General features: G+C 42.1%; 1 protein-coding gene across 3 annotated transcripts in view; it reads right to left on the bottom strand.

Annotated features, from left to right (window-relative positions):
- The window catches only part of JAK1 (Janus kinase 1), a 147381-nt gene that overhangs the window by 71020 nt on the left and 52297 nt on the right, over positions 1-24064 (bottom strand). Inside the window, exon 2 of one of the 3 annotated variants that reach the window (XM_040978418.1) lies at positions 6169-6258. The exons of 1 other annotated variant lie outside the window; for it this stretch is intronic. The gene's annotated coding sequence lies outside the window, so the exon portion shown is untranslated. Of the gene's footprint in view, positions 1-6168; positions 6298-24064 lie in introns of those variants that run through there. One more of the 3 variants, XM_040978419.1, reaches the window with a different exon arrangement.

The following is a 24064-nucleotide window of genomic DNA, read 5'->3' as shown; positions in this document are numbered from 1 at the left end:
ACATTCGTTATAGCAACACCAAGCACTTAAGAGATGTGACAAAATAAGTATTTTCTCCAATTAACTACATGAATAGAAATATTAAAATGCTGTAGCTTCAGAGGAGAACATGATTGTTCTAGCACAGACTGATTTCAATGGATGCCAAAGTCACAGAAATCCTGACAGGCAAAGAAGTGAGATCCAGTGCAGATGAACATCAAAGTGTGGTCAAAGGCAGAAGGCAGAAGATCATGAAGTACTTTTTAGAGACCCACAAGCAAAATATCTAACCATTTCATGAAAAAGAGTGGGACAACATTTCAGAGGCTAACTGAGATCAGAGTGAAGTGAAGAGATGACGATGCAATGTACAGAGGTCTTCACGTCACACAGGTGCTGGTACATCCAACTGGGAAGCAAGCCCCAAACCATTACAATGCCTTCGTCTCCATCCATTTGCTTCCAATTAAATGCCTGCCCTCTTTTCTCATTTACTTTCACGCAGCGTGCTCAACAAAGCCAGTCATACTGTTTGTAAATGTATATCTAAAAAATAGTATACCGACTGATAAGCTCCTTTATTTCCTACTTTCTCAGCAAAGTTGGCTCCTAAGGCTACTTGCAGTCAGTCTCTCATAGCTCATCACCTTTTGTACCCTGGATTCAAAATGTACGTAACTTTGTCCTCCAAGCCTTTGGCTGTCCCCATGGCTCCTTCAGCCTCAGCTTCAGCTCAGGAGCATCTCTTCCACCAAACCTTCCTGACTTGTTTTGTTCCACTGGCCATGCAAGGTATCCAAGGCATCCTATGCTTTCCCTTACAGCAGCACCTGCAGAACTGTTTTTCCCTCTCTGCAGCCTGAGCTCCCTGAGGGCAGGGGCTTTGGCAATTATCTATGGACACAGTTACCAAACACCAGTGCATGGGGGCACAGCAAGTATGAGAGAAACACCTGTGAAAGGCACAAAGGCAATTCATAAACCCCTCCTTTTCTACATGCCATCCCTTAAGCTACCTACTTTTCTCCAGAAGTACTGGCCTAATCCTTGCAGGTGGCATATATCAGTTTCAACTGAAGAAACTGCTTTCTAATAGTCAGTATGCAGTTAACGTGCCTCATTAAATTGAGAACAACCACTGCTTGTTTTTATCTCCTCCACCATGTTCACATGTTCAGCTTTAAAAAAAAAAAAAAGACCATTTATTTATCTTGAATGTCAGTTACAGAAAAGAAGTGAGGAGGAAGGGAGGAAGGAAGGCCAGAGGAGGGAGGGAGGCAGAGAGATATCTGCCCTGCACTGGTTCTCTCCCTAAATGGCCATGTTAGCCAGGGCTAGGCCAGGCTGAAGCAGGAACCAAGAGCTTCGTTCTCTGTCTCCCACAAGAGAGACAGGGCCCCCAAACACTTGGATCATCTTCTGCTACTTTCCTAGGCCATTATTAGGGAATTGGACTGAAAGTGAAACTGCTGGGATACAAACTAGCACCTACATGGTTGCAGGTGGCAGCTTTAAGGGCTATGCCACAACGCTAGCATCTCCATGAACTTTTGTTTTCTTTTTTTAAACTTATTTATTTTTATTGGACAGTCAGACATACATAAAGGAGGAGAGACAGAGAGGAAGATCTTCTGTCCGATGATTCATTCCCCAAGTGACCGCAACGGCTGGTGCTGCGCTGATCCAAAGCCAGGAGCCAGAAACCTCCTCCAGGTCTCCCACACGGGTGCAGGGTCCCACGGCTTTGGGCCGTCCTCGACTGCTTTCCCAGGCCTCAAGCAGGCAGCTGGATGGGAAGTGGAGCTGCTGGGACTAGAACCAGTACCCATGTAGGATCTCAGGGTGAGGATTTTAGCCGCTAGGCTACACCGCCAGGACTGAACTTTCTCTTCTTCCTAACAGAACATCATACCCTGAGACCTTTCAATGTGCCTAGCCCTGGAATGATGAAGTTTAACATGGCAGGTCAACTCAAAGTTCATGATAGGGACGGCTCAGATGTTGGGTTTTGTTACAGAAGAATCGATGGTAAGCTGTGAATCAAATCTTACTGACAGTTCTAATAGCATTCTCTGGACAGGACTGTGGTACAGTTGGTTAAGCTACTGCTTGTGACACTGCAATCTTCTCAGAGTGCCAACTATTTATTAGTAAAAAAAAAAAATATTCTCTTATCTACAATTATGTAATTCCATAAAGGTGTGCCTATATCCACCAGCAACACCAGCAAGGAACAGGAGTCCAATTTCTCCACATATTTATGGTCTAGGAAATTGTTCATTTGGGTCTCCCAGTGGGTGGCAGGGACCAAATTCAGCTCTCTTCTATTTCATTTGCCAGGCGCATCTCAGGGAGCTGAATCAGAAGTGCAGCCGCCAGGATGCAAATTGGTGCCCATGTGAGCTGCTGGCATTGGAAGCATCTTTACCTGCCTTCAAGAGTTAGATTCATATTCTAGGTCCTAATTTCAGCTTTTTCGCTCAAGGGGCTTGTCAACTCAGACACGTCCCTAAATCTCTGAGCCTCTGTTCCTTTATCTGTAAAATGGGAACAGTTTTACTTCATGTTGATAACATAAAATCTTTGCCAGAGATAAAAAAGGACTTTTTTGTGGTGGTTGTGATTGTAAATCTAAAATGTATCTCCTGCTATGCCTTGTATTCAAATCTACAAATTTAACTCGGGATCAGACATCACATCCAATAAATCCTACTGGTTATCAATCAAAATCTAATCTGGATTTTCTCTATAGCACATCCGATGCAATAGGTAAAGTCACTGACTTGAATACAAGTTCCCTGAAGGTAAAACCAAGATTTCTCCTGTACAGACTTAAGTATAGCTATCACAGTGCTGCCAATTAAAAAAAAAAAATTATTTTGTTTTTATTAGAAAGGCAGATCAGATTTACAGAGCGAATGAGACAGAGAGAAAGATCCTCCATGAGCTGAGTCACTCGCCAAGTGGCTGCAATAGCCAGAGTTGAGTGGATCCAAAGCCAGGAGCCTGGAGTCAGGAGCCAGGAGCATCTCCTGGTCTCACACACAGGTGGCAGAGTTCCAAAACTTTGGGCCATCCTCGACCGCCTTCCCAGGCCGTAAGAAGGGACCTGGATGAAAAGCAGAGCAGCTGGGACACAAACCAGTGCCCATATGAGATCCCAGCACTTGCAAGGTGAGCATTCAGCCATTGAGCCATAGCACCAAGCCCAGTGTTCCCAATTTGTGAGGCGTTGTTTGTTCAATAAGATGCGCTGAAGCACTATGGCGGGCCTCGCATTGCCCAGGTGCCACAGTCTTGTTTTTTATGACTGTGGCAAGACAAGGTTTTTTATGACAGACACATGCTTTTTAAATTAATAAATCAGAATAAAAAATATCACAGCCAAGAATGGCTTATTCAATCCATTATATTACAAAGGAGGACATTACCAAAAGAAATGTCAAGTTCAACTTGTATTTCAGAATTGGACTACATTAACATCCCAAACCAGTTTTGTGGAACCCTGTGCTTATATGCACTAATGTGCATATGCATATCCCTTTAAAAAGGCGGGAGAAGAAAAATGGGTGTTCACAGGGATAGAAATTAGAGAACAAAAATAAATACATTTTAACAGCATATTAACATATTAATAAGTGTAGTAAGTTCCCAACTTCTGAAGAATTGCTCAAGGGATTTCTTTTTTACTTATTAGAGAGGTGGGGAGATCTGGGTAGAACAAACATTCATACCCACTGATTCATTCCCCAAATGCCCACAAAGTCTAAGGCTGGGTCATAGTCAAATTCGAGAACTGAGAACTCAATGCTAATCGCCAATGCTGGCAGAGGAACCCAATTAGCCATTTCTGCCGTGTCCCAGGATTTGCATTTGTGGCAAGCTGGAGCCACAGACCAGAGGTGGTATTAAACCAGTACTTCAATATGGAACTTGTTGTTTTCAAATAGTGTCTTAATTGCCAGGCCGAACACCTGTCCCAAGGGACTTTTAAAATGAGATAATACAACTGAAGTCTAAATAAGATGATCCCTATGCTGTCTTTGATCTCTCAACTTTTGGAGATTTATCTAACAGTATCAATCTCAGAAGGCTTTCTTTCCTAGATCATGACTTAATATATCACACTCTCCCCAAATCATATTCATTCACTTATATTCATATTCATTTTCTCTGTCTCTCTGTCTCTCTCTCACACACACACAGTATAAACACAAGTGTGGGAATAAAATCTAGGATTTCATAAAGTATAATAGATCAAACTCAAAAGTTCCCATGGAGGGGACAGCAATGGGTATCTTTGCCATGTTAGCTCAAAACAGGTGCTCTGGAAAGTAAACTGGAGAAAAGTTATATTTACTAAATACCCAATAATCCAAACGCATAAGAGAAATCCTTGCCATTTTTATATCAGCAGGTGGTCAGAAATTAAATAACAGAGAGAGTGCGAGAGAGGCGGAGAGAGAGAGAAAATGTGTAATATCATCTAAGAAGAGTGGACGCCCTCTCCCCAACTTCCTTCCAAATGATCCTCTGCCTTTACCGGCTATGGCCTTTTTAAATTTTCCCCCTTTGACCCACTTAATTTTTCTGCTTTCACCCTCAATCTCACTGCAAGTTTTCTCTTTCCACCGTGTGACTGGTTTTGTTATATGACACACTGGCAGCTAGCCACAGAGTCTTACCAGAATAGAGCCTACTTTTCAGGAAACCGCCCCTCACCCCCAATCCCATTGCAGGGTGATGATAGAGAATAGAACAGGCAGAGAGCAAGAAAGCATGTTTGAACAGCGCAGTAAGATATGGTAACTCAAGCAGACATCTGTTCACAAAAAGAAACCATGCCAACTGTAACCAATTAAAATTGAACACATATGTGCTTTTAAGAAAGTATGAGTATCTATCCTGACAGATTTCAAATATCAGGGTTAACCCCTTTGGGTATGAGAACTCCATTAACAGGAATAATGCGCATGGATCCTTCTACTTCATATTTACTTGGACTAAAACACACAATTAACCACACTGAAAGCACAACATATGTGGTAGGCCACATATAAAATTTCCAAAATATTCCCCCCAAAAAAGCACATCCTACACATTGGAAACCTCAACTACATACAGATTGGCACACATCTCAACCAGTCCCATAAAACAATTTTATGGAACGAAAATCAAGCTGAAAGATAACCACTCTAAATAATCCTCCATATGCTTCCACTCATTCATGCAATTAAGCACTAAATAACATCCAATGTGTGCTCATGTGTATTCTTATACAAGCCTTTGAACAACATGAAATGCAGAGGTCAAGTTCCAACATCCCATTCTCAGAGGCTGAGTCTCCTTTTTATTCCTCATCACCAAATATTACTGGCTCAAGGACTCAGACGCTAAAGCAATCACACTAATTGCATGGTTTAAATACCATGTTGAGAATTTCTAACTCCAGTCTCAAATGCCCAACTACTGGGCCAGTGTAATGGTTCAACTGGCTAAACCTCTGCCTGCAAGCGCCAGCATCCTATATGGCTGGCTGCCGATTTGTGTCCCAGTTGTTCCACTTCCGGTCCAGCCCCCTGTTTGTGGCCTAATAAAGCAGCAGAGGATTATCCAGAGCCTTGGAATCTTGTCCCTGCCTGAGAGACACTGAGGGGGTTCCTGGCTTAAGATTGTTCAGCTCTGGCCACTGCACCATTTGGAAAGTGAACCAAAAGATGAAAGGCTTTTCTAACTCTCCTTCTCTCTGTAAATCTGTATTGCCAATAAAAATAAACTCATTTTAAAAATTATCCAACTACTTCCTAATCATCTCTACTCGGAAGCTCAGAGGCGTCTAAAGCATCACTTAATTGGAAAAGCAATATCCCCACACACATCTTACCCTCAGCATTCATCATGTTGCTTGAGTAAAACCCACAGGTCAGTCTTGATATATTTCAGATCCAAACCATCACCAATCCTATTAACTCTGAACATCAAAGCATGCCCATATCCCAAAATTTCCCTCCACCTCCAGTAGCATGACACCCTTCTCAGTCATCATCATTGATGTCACATAAGCACTAAGAAAGCAGGGACTATGACAGATTTATTCTCCATTGTATCTGCAGAATATGACACACGACAGTCAATAAATGGCAAATGAATATGCAAAGCCTGACTCAGACACGGGATATGACTCACAGAGTAAGAAAGCGCCACACCAGCTCCTGATCTCAGATCTTCAGACACCTTGGCAAGGGCTGTTTTCACTGGTCCACACTGCCTCTTCAACTTTAAAAGAATAAAGGGGAGGGGGGGATTCTGGTTATTAGGAATAAAAAAGAGACTATTATGATTGCACTCTACTCAGACACACTGTGATCTTCCAATCTGAGAGAAATGAACCCCTGAGAGAGTACTCATGTTACCTTCAGAAGCAAAGACCCACACCGGTAAGAGACACACACGCTCCTTAGCTACCAGGAAATAAGGACTGCAAAAAAGCTAGGAAGACTCCACTTATATCAAAAACTGATGTTGTTGATGAAAACATAATCACAGCCTTTACACTGCTAATCCCATTACACCTAAATCCTTATAAATCAGAATTTTCCAGTTTGGAACTTGAAACATGCTGTAAAGTGTTAAGCAGTACACCACCTGTTGAAAAATGAACTGGTAAAGGAAGAGAACAATGATGAATGAAGTAGGCTACTGTTGCCATAATTCAAACATTCCACATACTTCTGAAGAGTTAATTTATATCTAAACAGCATTAGGAAGTAGAAAGGCAAGACAAGTCAGTGCTGCTCAGGGTAAAGCAACAACATACACATCGCAAGTCTGAATCAAATTCTTCACTACAAAACCTCTAGGAAGCTCAGTAGGGCAACTATGGGCACCTCTCTGATGGGCTGCAACTCCCACTGGTGAGTAGAAGAACCAGAGCTGAGGGTGGGCCTGGTGGTGGCATCCACTGGCCTGAGTGTAGGCTGGATAATGGCGTTGATCGGGTTGAGTTAGGCTCCAATGCCCATGGATGTATATGAGAGCTGAATGGCATGTGAGACTTACTGGACCAGTCTGTTGCACATACGAGCATGCACAGGAACCAGGTTTGGTGGGAGTAATTAGGAGGAGCTGCAACTAGGCTGCAGCTCTCATTAGTGTATGTGAGAGTCAGGTCTGTGATGGAAAAGGTTGGCCTGGGCCGCAGCATTCATTGGCATGCAGCAGAGCTGGGGATGGAGACAGAACTTACCTAGTAACGGCAACCACCCCTGTGTGCATAGGCCATTGTGGGTGACTGACAGAGCCAGACCCTATAATGGCAAGCACACACAAGAGTCAAGTCTGGAATCATCTCAGAGGAGGTGTCTTTGGGGACGATCCCCCCCTCCCCCACCCCTCCAAATAGAATCACTGGACTCAGAACTCCAACCATGGGGAAAAAATCACAGGATATGTGGACTGACCACGGAGTGCATGTATCAGAATTGGGCCTTCTCTGTAACTAAGACTGGGCAGTGAATGGCATGCCCAAAGGCACATGGAAGATACAGCAGTCCACTGAGGTCTGCAGACAACATCCAGCACCATAGCAGAAGATAGAGGGCAGAACAAACTGGATAACTACCTCAGCCAAACATCGACAGCAAGTATCTGGGTGAATGGAGACTCTAAAAAGTTGGACTACGTCAGCCAATGGACCTTGGAAGGAATTTCTCATCCTTGGAGCAATGAAATCAACAGTGTTTCAGAACTATCGAAACTACTTGAACAGAACCCTCGGAGCAAGCTCCACATCGCGGACCATGAGATGACTCAGGTGGCTATTCCCCATTCCCAGGTACTGATGCAGTTAGGGTGCTACGTGCAGCTTTTCCACTTCTCTTTCCTCTTCCCCAACAGAGGAAGAAGAAAATTAGAAACAATGACCTCATCCACTTTCCCCTATTCCTTGATCCTTCTCACCCTAATCGGTGGTCCACATGGGCATGCATCCTTCTCAATTACGTAAACCATCAAAACACAAAATTTCTAGGAGGTCCCACAGATAAAGCTTACTGTTCAGTCCTTATCACAGCGATCTCACAATGCTGCCTTTGTCTGGACAGATCTAATCCACTTCTAAAAGACAGGGGACTCTGTGAAGACAGGGGTCTGTACTGTGCTGCACTTGCCCAGGACACTATTTCTTTTGTGTATTCTTACTGCTGAAGCTTCTAACATATTTAGCTAAGTCTTCATTCTCATTTGTACGAATTAGGTAAGTTTGCCTAGACAGGCTGAAAAATGCACTGATGATGTTTTCACTTTAATTACTGTATTTGGGAAGGATCTTAAAGACCCCAGAACACAAGCAGGTGGTTATGACCCCATCTTGCTGAGTCTTTGAGTTTCTACTTTTCCACTAACAAGATGCCATTTCAAAAATTCTAATCAGACATTTAAATTGCTACATTTCATTCCCAGCTTGCTGAAAGGGAAGACTATGTTTAGTCTTTATGAAATAATACATTATGTATATACCCATGGCAAAAACACGCATACACATGCCTTCTTTAAACATTCAATGTACACTGTATTTGGAAATGCAAAGGAGTTACATCATTAGTGACCTTTTCCTAGAGGAGGTTCATAAACCTCAGAGAGTTCTATCAGTAAAAGCTCAGACCACTAAAACACTACTGAAAACTAACAGACAGACTGGCGGCTACTGAACGACTAAATAAATGCATGAACTAAACAAAGGACAAAGACAGTTCTGATCAACACGCTGTTGCTTAGCATGACATTGGCTCGGTCAGGTTTTCATTTCTGCTTCCAATCATTAAAGTACTTGAATGCGATATAAAGGTACTGCACTCAACTGTGATGTTTTCTTTTGTCCTTCTCCACATTACAGTGTGATACTTTGCAGTGAACATCTTTTCCTGGTGTCAGGAGGGAGCTTGCCAAGTTGCCTCTCATGGGCGCTTCTGACAAGTAAGCTGGCACATCTGTGACACTTGAGGAAGACAGGACCTCCAAGTAGAAAGAACTGACAACCAGCGGGGGTAAAGCAGTGTTTAACGGGGAGAGCAGGTGGGGAAGGGGAACAGGTTGATGACCAAAAGCAAAGGTTTTAGGATGGAAGGAAGAAGAGAACAAGCTTGGGGAAAAAAGCATAATTAGGAAAAAGGGGGAAAAACTCAAAGAGCTAAAGGGAGGGATCAATAGTACCACAAGAACAGAAAATGGATGCTCTATCTGTATCTAGTTGTTGAAGTTTCAGTCCTCATCTTCAAGTTAGTATGTGATTACACTGCTACCAAGCTCCTGCCAGAGAGCTTTACTAGACAATTCAGCAAGCTAATTTGTCTTTCTTCACCTTGCTCTTGTGGGAGGTGACCTCCTCAGGGGGATGTTTCAACAGGGTAACATTAACCCTAAGACCACACAGTTCTTTTTACCACAGAAGATCTTGCCTCCTAAACTTGAAAAATTCACCATAAATATCTTGTTGAAATTATAACACTATTTTTACATATTTGATCTTACGTATTTGATCTTTAACTTATTCTACAAGGTTCTGAGGCAGGGGCAGGCATTTGGTTAAGACAACACTTGGAATACCTATGGCATCTGTGTGATACCATGGTGCTGACTCCAATTCAGTTTCCACCTTTCTGCTAATGCACTCCCTAAGAGGCAGCAGGTGAAGCGCCGGTACTTGCATCCTTACCACCCATACGGAAGATTCAGACTGAACTCTGTTACAGATACTCAGAAAGGGAACAACTGGAGAAAAGAGCTCTCTCGTGGCCAGCATTGTGTCTAGCAGGTAAAGTCCCTGCTTGTAATGCTGACATCACATATGGGCACCAAATTGAGTCCTGGCTACTCCACGTCTAATCCAGCTCCCTGCCAGTTGCCTGGGAAAAGCACCAAGTGCTTGTGTCCCTGCCACCCACGTAGAAGGTCTGCTCCTGGCTTTAGTCTGGCATCAACCCAGCTGTGGCAGGCCTCTGCAGAGTGATCCCTCTCTCTCTGTCTCTACTCTATCCTTTCTTCTCTCTGTAGCTCTGCCTTTCAAATAAAAATAATAATAAAAAGAAATATTTCTTAAAAAAAAACAAAGAGGGAAAAAGGTGCTTTGAGGCATGGAGAGTTATTCTGACCTTCATTCTAAAATAGTTATGAGAGCAACACACCTGAATTTTGATCTCCCTGGAGCAATCTTCCTCATTATCTGGAGATTCACATTACACTTAACAACATCAAAAGGAGTCTGGATTCCAAAAATCAAGTAGTAATATCCTGAGATAAAGAGAAGAAGCTTTCATTTCTTCTACAAAGCCATTTCCCCTACAATTCCTCTGTCTTCTCCCTCACTGAAATGAGCATTACAGGACCCAATGCTAAAAGCACTGAATCAAGTTAATTATTCAGAGCAGAGAAAAAAAGAAACAATTTTTATCCACAGATCAATGGGGTTAGAGACATGACATTTACATAAAATTGAAGAAATTTACTGAAATGTATTTAAGAAATTTGCTGAAATGTATTTAAGAAATGCAACAGTTTTGGTGGGAGACTCAGGACTAGAGGGATGCAACCAGGCAATCTTTTGAATAGGTTTTAGACATACAGGCTGACCATATAACTTATCAAGCAAACTAGGACATCTGAGGGTTAAAGAGGGTGCTATTAATAACACCTAACAACAGGTGTAAGCTGTGCTTGTCTCAGGCAAACACAAATATATGGAGCCGTTGTTCTTCAAAGCTGTACCAAGCTTTGCATATATTTGCTCATCATACCTGCAATATGTCATATGGGACAAAGGTCAATGATACTTTCTCCACTTCACAGTTAAAGCACATACTACAAATCAGTTAGTAACTACTTCAAGCTTACAGAGAGGAATATTTGAGACTCCATCCAGTGCACTAGCTGCTAACCCAATGGTTTCTAGTAAACAACCTCAGGAATGTTCAAATATCAAGGATGGTCTCATGTAGGTTTGTGTTCTTTTCCAGTAAGAGTTAAGAAAAGTAAGCAGTTTTCAAAATCAGGAGAAAATGTATCTTCTTTTAAGTTTTCAGTGCAAAATTCTCTATATTTATATTTGGGGTATTTCACATGCATAATTGTTTTTTAATTGTTCCCGATTTTATGATTTTCTTTGTTATTTCAAATAGTCTAATTAAAAGCAATGACCCCAGCTATCAAAAACAAAACTGCCAAAACTCTGATTAAATGTAATTTGTGCTCCGTTTTAATATATTAGTAGTAATCTACCTCCTTTTTATGACTCTCATGGATTACAATGCTATCATCCATCTTCGATTAAGTGGCACATAAACAGAACTCTTTTCTAGAACTATAGGACCCTAGTCACCTAATCTACTAATTCTCAAACCCAGCTATACATCAAAATTACCTGGGAGCTTCTAAAAAATACATGAATTCCAACATTTACACTAGACTTAACTGAATCAGGGCCTCCGAAGTCGAACCCAGGTAATTTTAAAGCCCAGCCCTTATAATTCCAACCCCAGACTCCTGACATAGATACAAGGGACACTCATCTCACTAACCACCCATAAGCCTCTTTTTATTTTCTATCCTCTGCAATGCAACAGCACTGACAGGTGGCTAAGAACATGTTCCTTACAATCAGAAAGCTTTGCAACAGATCTCCGATCCCAATACCCTCAACATATTTTGAATTAACTTACCTATGCCAAAAGTCAAGTGGCGATGATCAAAAAGCAATAAAAGCCAATGTTTGCTAAGCTCTCACTATACCATGAACTGTGCTAACCACTCTGCACATATGATGTCACATTAACCTTGTGATTTTATATTCTAGAAAGTTTAGAACAGCTCACATAGTTAGGAAGTCATAGGGCAAGGACAGGAGCCTGTTTCCCAAGTTCTCAATATACTCACCAACTAACGTGAACATATTCTGACCCAGGATTCCATTCCTGCTTCAATGTTTAAAAAAAAAAAAAAAAAGCCCTTGTGTTTTCTATTAGACAGAAACAGAAAGGTTAACATTAACATCCAGACAAGGAAGCAAAGGCCTCATGTGCAAAATGGAAAGTGCTCCTTCCAAAAGCCCTTCTGAAAGCAGGCAGTGATCCTTCTGAAAAAGGAACATCCAGAATTTTGATGCACCACAGGTGCCTTCTGCTGTAATTGGGAGTTCTCCTCACTGGCTGACTAGAGAGAAAGTGGGTTCAATGTTTAAAATGTTATGTCATATACCAAGTATTTTTTACTCTAGCCAATTTCATTGGTCATATAAAATGGGTTCCCACCTAGGTGTGCTTATGAACAGGGTGGACCTATAATTTGCTGTCCAAGCTAGGAGACTTTCAGTGTGAAGGTGGAGACCTATTTATACTCATGCTAGGAAAACAGGCATCAAGTAGAACCTTGAGCTCAAGATGACAAAGGGAGAACCAACTGCACAGAGTCACTCAACACTAGGATCACTTTCATTCAACAAATAATGTCTGTGTGCCTACCAGATGCCGTCTTCTAAGCCAGGAAATGCTCATTCGAAGATGAAATTACTACCATCCAGAAGCTAACAAGGGGCACTGGCCAGTCATTTGACAGTCACAGCATGATAACAATATTTAAAGAAAAGCAAACTGCAGAATATGAATGATGAGATCCAATGTGAAGGAATGAAGGGATAGGGCTGAACTGCCTTGACAGGCTGAGCAGAAAGAATCCTCTAAAATTCCATAAGACCACACCCAGCAAGGTTCCACAGAGAATACTCTGTAGTGGTGCTGATAGGCAGAAAAGAAGGTACTAAACAGGAAACGACCCAGTGGGCTACAGACAGCACACTTCAGGCAGAAACAACAGCATCTCAAGCGGAAAGAGTCTTCTATGAAGTGCAGGGTGGTGCAGCAGAGGATACACATATGGGTGGGCAGCCAGAAATGGAGTTAAAGCAGTGAGGAAGAGACAGATCAGAGCCAACCCTCTAGACCACGCTGAGGAGCCAGGGCATTATAAAGAAAGTCAGAGGAAGTAAAAGATATTACATTTGGGAAAAGATCAACTTTCATAGGTCATTCTGGAACAGCACAAAACTGAAAATAAGAGACCAGCAGTTAGGAAAGCAAACACAATGGTCCAAAAAAAAAGAAACGATGTTGAACCAAGCTTTAGTGAATCTCTTAATTTCCACCAAAGAACAGGTACTAGGAACTCACAAACAGGAACTATCTCCTCACTAGCCTTGAGGAAAGTGAAACCTGACAGGACAGGTATGGGTGAATGACCATAAACAGTGTGAATAAGGCTTACATTAAACATTGGACTGTGTTAGGCTTTAAACACCTGAGGTCTGCTTAAGAGAGTATTTAAAGCTCAGAGGTCCTGAAGTCTTAGGGCAACACAGAAATAAACAGCTAAGGAGAAAGTAGGTTGCGTAGATAAAAATATTCGAGGCTGACTTCTTTTATCAAATAGTTTTAAGGATAGCTGACAAATATCTGGGTTAATACATTTAAAGCACAACTATAATTATACATAAAACACAGCTATATTGCAACAGGGAATAAGTGGTGGGTGAGAGGCATGCTCTTTTCTGAGCACAGAAAAATCAGATTATAGATTTTTTTTTAAGATTTATTTTATTTTTATTGGAAAGGCGGATATACAGAGAGGAGAGACAGAGAGGAAGATCTTCCGTCCGATGATTCACTCCCCAAGTGAGCACAACGGCCGATGCTGTGCATCGTCCGAAGCCAGGAGCCTCTTCCGGGTCTCCCACGTGGGTGCAGGGTCCCAAAGCTTTGGGCCGTCCTCGACTGCTTTCCCGGGCCACAGGCAGGGAGATGGATGGGAAGTGGAGCTGCCGGGATTAGAACCGGCGCCCATATGGGATCCCGGGCGTGCAAGGCGAGGACCTTAACCACTTGCGCCATGGTGCCGGGCCCCAGATTATAGATTTTAAAGTCCTACACAAGTTCAAATCCCACTTACTGGCTGTGCACCTTTGAGCTATTAACCTGCTTTTCTTCACTGTAAAATGAAAAATTACAACTATACATTATAAAGACTACAAAGTATTTATGATAATAATAATAAATGTAACAAGTATCTCAATTCCCTCCCAAAACTCCACTGAAAATGGTATTTCACAAATACATATATAAGTATATAATGTGTAATAGTATATATATTCTAATAAAAACAATAAAGCTTTTTTTAAGACCAAATCCACAATACACTAGAAAAAGAGTATAAAACTACAATTAAATTTTAGAAGTTTATAATTAATGAATGTGTAGAAAAATCGCCTAGTGGTGGGCATATGACACAGTAAAGATGCCATGCGAAGTGTGTGCATCCCTGACTGCAGTGCTGGAATTCTGGCTCTGCTTCCACTTCCAGCTTCCGGCCAGTGTGCATTCTGGAAGCATGATGCTGGAAGATGATGCTTAAAGTACTTGAGTCACTGTCAATCATAAGAGACACCTGGAGTAAGTTCTAGTCTTCTGGCTTCATCCTGATCCACCCCCAGCAATCACCAGCGTTTGGGGAATGAATAAAACAAAACAGGGAAACACGACTTAACCAATGAAAACTGAATCCCAAATAGACAATAACAGAGGCTGAAAAATCAAATGAACTTATACACAAATCCAAAGGCCACAAGAATTGAAAGCACAAGAAACCTAAGAACAATTATTCCCTTGGTCATTCCTCAACACAAGAAGTCCAGACATCATTGCTCAACACAATGTTTGCAGTCATGGGAATGCTCTATCTGTGCTAATTCAGTAGCCACCACTTACAAATAGCTATGAGGCCCTCAAAACAAAGGCAACATAACCAAGGCTCTTACTTCTGAATTTTATTTCTTGTTAGCTATTTTAAGCTTAAACAGATACCAGGAGGCTACTGGATACTATATCTCAGGGCAACACAGTTCCTGAGGTTTATTTCCTGGTAAGGATAAGCCAGAAAGTCTTGGGACTAGAGATGCCAGGCAAATCACAAGGAAGTCATGCAAGGACTATGTGGAATGCTGAGGGCCAAGACATTGCACCTGCTCCAGAAATGCTGGCAGCCAGTCCAGGCAAGGGACTGAAATATCATTTATTGAAAAATAGGATCATCCTGCCAAAACAGATTCAAGATACTGACACTTGGAATTGCCAGTATGCAGTATCTTAAGTCTCACTCAAATCACTTTTTTTCTTCGCTCATTTCAAACTCACTAAACTCAGCTTATGTTCAGCTTTCTTCTATGTTTGAAAATGAACAAACAACCAAGATAAACAGATGGGCATGGGAAAGACTCTGGTGGAGACACCGAGAAAAACAAATCAGAGTAGGCCAAGGTTAAGCAGAGAGAAAAACTGTAAAAATTGATGTTCTCAAGGACATAATAGAAAAAATATTAACCATCAAGAAAAAAAAAAGATTTCTAAAATGGCATTTTGGAGAACAGAATTTCTCAAATATTAAAAAGATTACATAATAGAGATGAATGACAGAACTAGAAAAGGGCCCTATGGGACATTCCAGGATGGTAGCTTTGGATGCTGGTGTACACATGAAAACAATCATCAGGACTGAGGACTGGCACACTTCACTGTATCTTACTGTATGTAAATTACGCTTTAAATCTTTAATGCTTTACAAAACGATCTGAATTTAAGGCTTCGGAAATAGCTTAGGAAAAGAACAACTTGAAAATAAATAAGACAAGATAATAAAGAGGACTAATTCAGGCAGTTATGTATCTGAGTTCTTTAAACAACTGATAAAAGGGATTTCTAAAGAAAAAAAATGAGATGAAAATAATCAACCAAATATTTTCAAAAAATTTCCCACAATTGAAGTCATAAGTGGCCAGCTGAAATGGTCATTAGTACAGTGGAGGAAGCAGCCTGCTCAGGGCGTTCCTGCGATGTTTCACAACCCAAAAATCAAGAGGAAGGCTCACAGGTTCCCAAAAGAGAAAGAGGACACATAGAAAGGAGAACAAGTTAGGGATTTTTCAGGTCTTAGAAGCAGGGAGACAGTCAGTCAAGGCCTTCAGAACAGTAAAGGGAAAAAATTTCCAGTCTGCAAGGCTGCAGCAGCCAATTTATTGTTAAATTATGAAGGTATCAAAACACATGTGGACACTGCGAATTTCAGAAAATCAGACTGCTATGCACTCTCAAGATGGGAAAAGACAGGCTCTGCTGGGGTCCGTGTAATAGTGTGGATGACACAAGAGTGTGAAGAGAACAACTCCCCTGTTTCGCAGGGCCCAGTGGATTTCTCTCTGACCACCTTGACGCAGTTTCACCCCCTTTCGCATGGACACTCAAGCACCCCATTAAGAATTCTGTAATCTACTGAGGCATTGTTGTTTGCCCCTGTGAGATGGCTTTTGCAACCAATGTGAGCCTGAGAGTTCATGTCACTGATAATGTCTTGCTGAGCGGGCCTTTGACAATTTACGCACATGACTACTATTGAAGAATGAATAATGGCTTGCTTTGAAGAATATGAATGCAGTATTTTGCAGGAGGGGCACCTGAAGTGCAGACGGAATGACCAAATGTCTGTACATGCCCCCTAGTCTTGAAGTAAAAATAGGACAATTATTTGCTTGTGCAGAAGCTTGTGAGGTGTCTGAGTAAATAAAAAGGACAGCTTCTTCTTGAGCTGTAGTGAGAGTGCACCAAGGGACAGTGTGTGTGTCTTTCTTTACCGCCGACTCCACGCACCATCCCGATCTCCGAACTCAGCTGGAGCTGGACTTTGGCAAGGCTTCAATAGAGAAAAGGAAGACTCAACAAAGAGGAAAAGTAGATTTCCAGGGGCATGGAAAGCTGTGGCCTGCCATGAGATTGACCTGTCTACCCTTGGAGACTGCCATTTCAGAGATGGATATTACCAGAGCTAAAGGTGCAGTGCAGTTGGTGAAGCTACTCCCCAGAACACCAGCATCCCACAGCAGAGCTCTGGTACAAATTCTGGCTGCTTTGCTTCCATTCCAGCTCCCTGCTATTGTGCCAGGAGAGGTACGAAATGGCAACCCCAGAGCCCAGTTAGGCATTCTTTGCTCTTCACTTTCATCTGACTCAGCTCTGACTGTAGTGGCCACTTAGGGAGTGAACCAGTGAAAGGGCCTACTCTCACTCTCTGCCTTTCAAATAAATAAATAAATCTTGAAAGTGAGTGAGCACACACTTGACGGATAACGTTTAGGACTCACTGACAAGATCCTATAGGCTGGCAGAGTCTGGATCAGACTCCTATCCTGAGCCAGACCTTCTTCTAAAGCATGCAGTAGTGAGGTTCCTGATCAGCAGACCGTGTCCCTCACAGAAGCACCTGCATTGTCCTGAGAGCTAGATGTGAGCTGTGGTGAGTGTAGAAGCAGAAGTGTGAACCAGCCCACTCCGCCTAACTAAACCTCTTCCAGGCTCCTGCAGCAGAACTTGATGCAGCCATGCAGAGACCTCCAATTGTGAGGAACCATTTCCCACAACCTACTTCCTCATCCTGGTCCCTACAACCTCCCCATGTAGTTCTGGGATTGCTTTCAGGATGTGTATATTAGAATGGCTAATACAAATGTGGGGCTCGTTATCACTTCTTGGGATGGGTGGCGGTAGCACAACAACACAGAGAAGCACCTGGTGGTTTCCTGGTGGATGCCAGTAGAACTGTTTTCTTAACCTGAGAGGCAGGCACATGGCTTTCTTTCTCTAAGCACAAGTATGTTTTAAACATATACTCCAATTTTAAGTCTTCTCCTATAAAGATTAAACAAGCCAATATATTTAAAACTCCTAAAACAATAGGAGATACTTAATAGTCAAGAGTTCATCATCAAAATTATCTTATCCTTCCATCACTTATGTCAGCAACTTTCTACAGCAACACACAATAGGTGATGTCATTTGCCATTGTAGCATTATTTACTGGTAATGTATATTTTCCCCCTTAGCTATTTTGAGGAGAGAATAAAATGTTTTCCCCACAGTAAAAAGGTGCGCACAATCAGCACATATGAAAGCAAGGGATGGGGGCAGGCCAGGGTGGGCCAGGCCACAGCACCTGCCAGCACATTCTCTGCTGGAGAATGGAGGCAGAGGGTAGGGCATGGTAAGCATTTGTAGTGCTTGTTCTGACTTGGCTATGGCATGCACTGGTGTGTGCAAGGGACTGTGAGCAGGTTAGGCTGGGCTGGGTTGGACTGGGTTGTGTTGGGTTGCATTGTGTTAGGACACAGCACTACTTGGCATGCACAAAAACTGGACCAGGCAGGTGTTCTTCAGGGTCACCCTGACTAGGCCACAGCACCTGCTGGGTACAAGAGCTAGGCCTGTGAGCATGCTGGACTAGATTAGGCTGCAGCACCCACTGGTTCACATGAGAGCCAGAGCTGGGGACAGGACTGACCACACAGCTATATCCACTGGTACATGCATTGGCTGGGGCAGGCTAAACCTTGCACACAAAACGGCCAGGTCTAGGGCTCTCTCAAGTAAGGTTTCTTAGGAGGTTCTCCAACTAGACCAATGTACTCTACCCCTGACCTCAGAGAACGTCACATAAACATACGGTCTGTCCTTGGAGCACATGTTGTAGGACTGGGCCACCTCAGTTGCTGATCCTTATGCAAGAATGTAGAGCATACCCAGATAAGTACAAAAGACAAGACAACCAGTTCATCTAAGCCAACAAGTCTTTAAGTACCTCATTAAAAGATGAGAAGGACAAACTGAACAAACACTCCAGGCCAGGCTCCACAACAAGTACCTAGGTCTGGGCGCACACTGAGGTAAACAAGAACAAGCAGCAGTCCTTATAAAGAATTTCTCACCTCTAGTGCAAGGAGGCTAAAAATTTCTCAGAACAGTCAACACCACTCAACACCCTCAGAACATTCTTTCTCACATTGGGACGTAAAAGGCAACATTAAATGACTATCTCCATATACCAGGGCACTGATGAGATGTGACAACAGGGAGCTTATACACAAATCCAAAGGCCACAGGAATTGGAAGCTCCAGGAACCTAAGAAAAATAACCTGGCCCAACTCCAGTCCCATGGACAGGGAAAACTGAATCATTTATCTCACCTATCTTCACGCCCTACGCTGAGTCTCCCCATCCTATTCAGAGACCCAAATAAGTCTGTACTCTTTTACCTCTGTAATATATATTAAAATTTAAAAAAAAATTTAAATTTAAGGTAGGCACAATAAGTAACCATGAGGTTCCCTTAAGACCCATGGCATTTTAAGAATCCACATTTTTTGCTTTCTGATTCACTGTCTTGAGTGTCAGAGCAGTGCACAGGGACACATAAAACCACCCCAAATAACCAAGTGGGAGAGAAATTAAGAGACAAGGAATTTCAAATTCAGGAGCTCTTACACAGAGTGTAATTTCTAAAAGCTCTTTTAGAAATGCTATGGTTTAAGGCAGTTAAATGTATCCAATGACTTTTAACCTGAAAACTGCTAAAGCCAAGGAAAACACTGTAAGTTGAAGCCATGCCCATTTCTGTTATGACTTCATTTGTTTAAAAGGAATCCATAAATGTGCATGACTCACACATTTGAATATAATGAGACATTCCTGAATCATTCATTTTCTGGTGCCAGTAATCCCATGTCACAGAGCGCCAAAGCCCTTTTATAAGTGCAGCATGTGTTTCTGGTCACAATCCAAAAATTAATAGAAGTCTTGTACAGCAGGAAAATCACTTCAGTGAAGATTTCTGGGCTTTGCAATACAGGATCCCAACCCACCATCAAAAATTAGGACTCCCTCACCTCTCCATGCACAGTTGTCTAGAATTTTTATACTCAAACAGACAAGGTACCCTTCAGGCCTATAAAGCCCTTTGGTGGTTATGAAGCACTTCCACACCTGTGAGCTTATTCATTCATTTCTAGAAGCCTGCTAGGATGCCGAGAGGAAATCTTTCCATACCATTTTAAAGACAAAGAAACAAAGGTTCAGAGAATGAAGTGATTGCTCAGTTATACAATTAGCAAGCAGTGGAGCTGGATTTTTCACTCAGGTCAAAATTGTCAAAAATCAAAATTGACTTGTGATCTAGGAATAAGAAAAAAAAGATTAAAGTGAAACTCACTCAATATTCTTATAATTCTTTTTTTTTTAAGATTTATTTTTATTGTTTTTTTTTTATTGGAGAGGCGGATATACAGAGAGGAGAGACAGAGAGGAAGATCTTCCGTCTGATGATTCACTCCCAAAGTGAGCACAACGGCCAACGCTATGCCGATCCAAAGCCAGGAGCCTCTTCCGGGTCTCCCACGCGGGTGCAGGGTCCAAAAGCTTTGGGCCGTCCTCGACTGCTTTCCTGGGCCACAGGCAGGGAGCTGGAAGGGAAGCGGGGCTGCCGGGATAGAACCGGCGCCCATATGGGATCCCGGGCGTGCAAGGCGAGGACCTTAACCACTTGCGCCACCGCGCCGGGCCCTATTCTTATAATTCTTACAGTAGTTCCATTTTACAAATGCTGTACCACCTTAATTTCTTTCCTAGCAGCTCTGTTGTTTGGGTTGCTGGAGTTATTATCCCTCCTTACAAGGAACTGTCAACTACAGAAAGCATGAAAATGCTACCACTGCTCACTTGTTCCTATACCCAATATCACCAGTATATCCTGTGTTATTTCTAAAAAGGATAAAGCAAAATTTAAATCAGGCCCAGAAACAGACCTACACCTAAATCCAGTCTAGCGTCATCCTTTCCTTCTCGTCCCTCACCAAGAAGCCCAGCAGGACAAGGGAGCGGGGAGGGAAACTTGCATTAAAATTCTAATGGTGAGAAGGGCAGCTGGCCTAGAACCATGATAGACAGCCTATCTGCTTGGACTTGATCCCGAATGTGCCACTGCTTCCATTACAACTAAGCAAGGCAGTCATGAAATCTACCCCAGAAGGTCAACTCTGAGCTGTAGGAAGACTGGAGTACCCACAGCAAAAAAAAAAAAAAAAAAAAAAAAGAGGATTAAGTAACTGGGCTCAGGCCACCCAGTGTCCTGGCAATCTGGAGTAGCCTAGGTCTGAAATCAATCTTGCCCCTGCAGGACAATCCTGACCTTCTTAATCCTTCCTGAGAAACAGGGCCAACAGCAATCTCTCAGTGACAAAAATTCCCACAGCAGTCTAAGTAGTGGTAGGTTCCTCATTTCATTGTTTTCAAGAAAAAAAAATAAACAGAACCTCATTACTTGAGAATGCCTATCCAGAAGATCTCTGAATAAAAACATTTTTTTCCAGACATTAGAATTTCCTTAGCAGCAGCAACTCACTTTGATAGTTGGAGGTATGGAAATCCAGGCCATATCCTTACCTTTCATTACACAAGGGCTGGAATTCCCTGTTGTTTTATTGAGCTAAGTTTACAAGAAGTCACCACCAGGGAATTTCCAGTCAGGCTTCAGGAGTCTAAATGCCACTCACCTAGACTTCTCAGCTTACAAACATATTTTTCAAAGCTGATAGTAAGAAAATACTAAACTCTCCGCTTGCCCCTTCACAAATTAAAACACTCAGCACAAATTAAGTTTTTGGTTAACCACGCTTGACAAATGTTCTAGGTTGCTAAATTTCTAACCATATCTCAAATAAAATCATATGTGACATGTCAAAAGCTTGATAAATCTGCAAGCCTTGAATCCAGAGGGCTCCATCTCAAGACTCTGGGGTAGAAAACATGAGGGGTTAGGGCTGAGGTACAGCAAGTAAAGAGGTCACCTGCAGTGCTGGCATCCCATATGCACATTACAGCAAGTCCTGGCAATTCCACTTCCAATCCGGCTCCCTGCTAACACGCCTATGAAAACAGTGGCAGATGCCCCATGTGCTTGAGACCCCGTACTCATGCGCGAGGATCCAGAAGAAGGCTCCTGTCTCTGGACTGGCCCTGCTCTGACTGGCCATTTGAGGAGTGAACCAGCAAATAGAAGATTTCTGTTTCTCTATATTTATCACTCTTACTTTCAAATAATCTTTTTTTAAAAAAAGAAAATATAATATTAATTAATTCTGAAATTTTGAAATAATCTTATTTGGCAATCATTTTCTAATCTTTTTTCTTACTCTACTTTTCCAACTAGCCAAAGGTGAATGTTCATTTGCTTTGTTTATATACTTCTCAACTTATATAGAATTTTCCTGTGTGTTTCGTGACAATCTAAATAATATTTATTCTCTGCTCTTATGTTTAAAAATTATAAACATCTAGTTATTGACTTAAAAAGCAAATGGTGCGTTTGAAAATAGTTAAATTTGTTACTGTACAAGTTACTTATACTAAATACTCAACTGAAGAAAAACACAACATAACTGATATGTAATATAAAACTGTTTTCATAGAAGTATTTTCTGAGACCTGGTGTGGGAGCCCAGCGGCTAAAGTACACACCTTGCATGCACCAGGATCCCATATGGGTGCCAGTTTGTGTTCTGGCAGCCCTGTTTCCCATCAAGCTCCCTGCTTACAGCTTGGGAAAGAAGTTGAGGATGGCCCAAGGCATTGGGACCTTGTACCCACGTGGGAGACCCAGAAGAGACTGCTGGCTTCAAATCAGCTCAGCTCTGGTCGTTGCAGCCACTTGGGGAGTGAATCAGCAGATGGAAGATCTTCCTCTCCATCTCTCCTCTCTGTGTATATCTGACTTTCCAATAAAAAAAAAGTATTTAAAAAAGTAATATTTTCTAGAGCTAGGAGACCATTTTGAGCAGATAGCTGTCCTATTAAAAGGACCCTGAATGTACACTGTGTAGCTATCTGGAGAGCACTGCTCTGTCGCCTGACGGACTTTAACAGTTGACAAAAGATGCCAGGGTATTCTCTTTGAGATTTATTTATTTATTTATTTAAGTGGCAACTACAGAGAGGCAGAACACACATTTGGGGGTGAAAAGAGAAAGAAATTTTTTATCTGCTGGTTCATACTTCAGGTGGCCACCAACAGCAAAGGCTGGGCCAAGCAAAAGCTAGGAGCCTGGAACTTCTTCCAACTCCCACACGGGTACAGGAGCCCAAGTACTGAAGCCATCTTCCACTGCTTTCCCAGGCGTATAAGCAGGAAGCCAAGCAGAGAGTGGAGCTGCCAGGTCTAAAGCCAGCACCTATACAGAGTGCCATGGTCACAGAGGGAAGCTTCTCTCGTTCCACGGCAACAGGGGCTCTGAATTCTGCTTTTTCCAGTTAAGAGGAAACATTTATTAAGAGTTTCCTTTTTTGGTGCCTAAATTTATCACAAAATTTCCTCACAATCTGACCCAAAGGAATTACTGTGTCTATTGTTCTTGTAAATGAAAGACATACAATCAGAAAAGTCCAGCAATTTATGGCAAGTCTACAGACTTAGTTTCTGTGCTAGGCCCTGTATTCGTAAATGACAAGAGTAATGATGTTGTCAAAACAAGCCATGTCAGGCAAAGTCAAGAACACACTGTCAAAAATGTAATGCAACATGTTGTTTTAGGTGTTTTGTTCCTTTCCACAAAAATAATTGTTCAACAGATCATGAAAGTCACTTTTTTGTACACTGTTAGTGTTGGAAAGAGTATTTTTTGCCCAATATTCAATGTAGACAATGGAATGCACACATGTACACATGTGTGTGTGCTCACACACACACACACACTACATTGTCCTGGCATCCTACTTACAGGACAATGCACTTTCATTCAAACTCTAAAGCATGATTTACAACCTATTTTAATGCACTTGGCTAATTTCACTGAAATATTCACAGGAAATGAAAACTTGCAGCTTAGTGCGTTAAGACACCATTTGGCATGCTTCCATCTCATATAACAGGAACTGGCTCAAGCCCCCCAAACTGCTTCTGAACCAGATTTCTACTTTAAGCACACCCATCAACACACACACAACAGCCGGTACTGGCTCAAGTACTGTGCTCTCTACCATCCAAGTGGGAGATCCAGGTGTATCTGCAGGTTCCCAGAGTCCCAGCTTTAGTCTGCTCTAGCCCTAGCTGTTGAGGGTGTGTGGGAAGTAAGCCAGAGAATAATATTTCTCTATTATTGTTACTTTTCCTTTCAAA

The sequence above is a fragment of the Ochotona curzoniae genome, unplaced genomic scaffold, assembly GCF_017591425.1.
Source record: "Ochotona curzoniae isolate NIBS_2020 unplaced genomic scaffold, NIBS_Ocur_1.0 contig_291, whole genome shotgun sequence".
Taxonomy (NCBI): domain Eukaryota; kingdom Metazoa; phylum Chordata; class Mammalia; order Lagomorpha; family Ochotonidae; genus Ochotona; species Ochotona curzoniae.
Note: the sequence above shows the minus strand (reverse complement) of the source record. Positions and strands in the feature narration are given on the sequence as shown.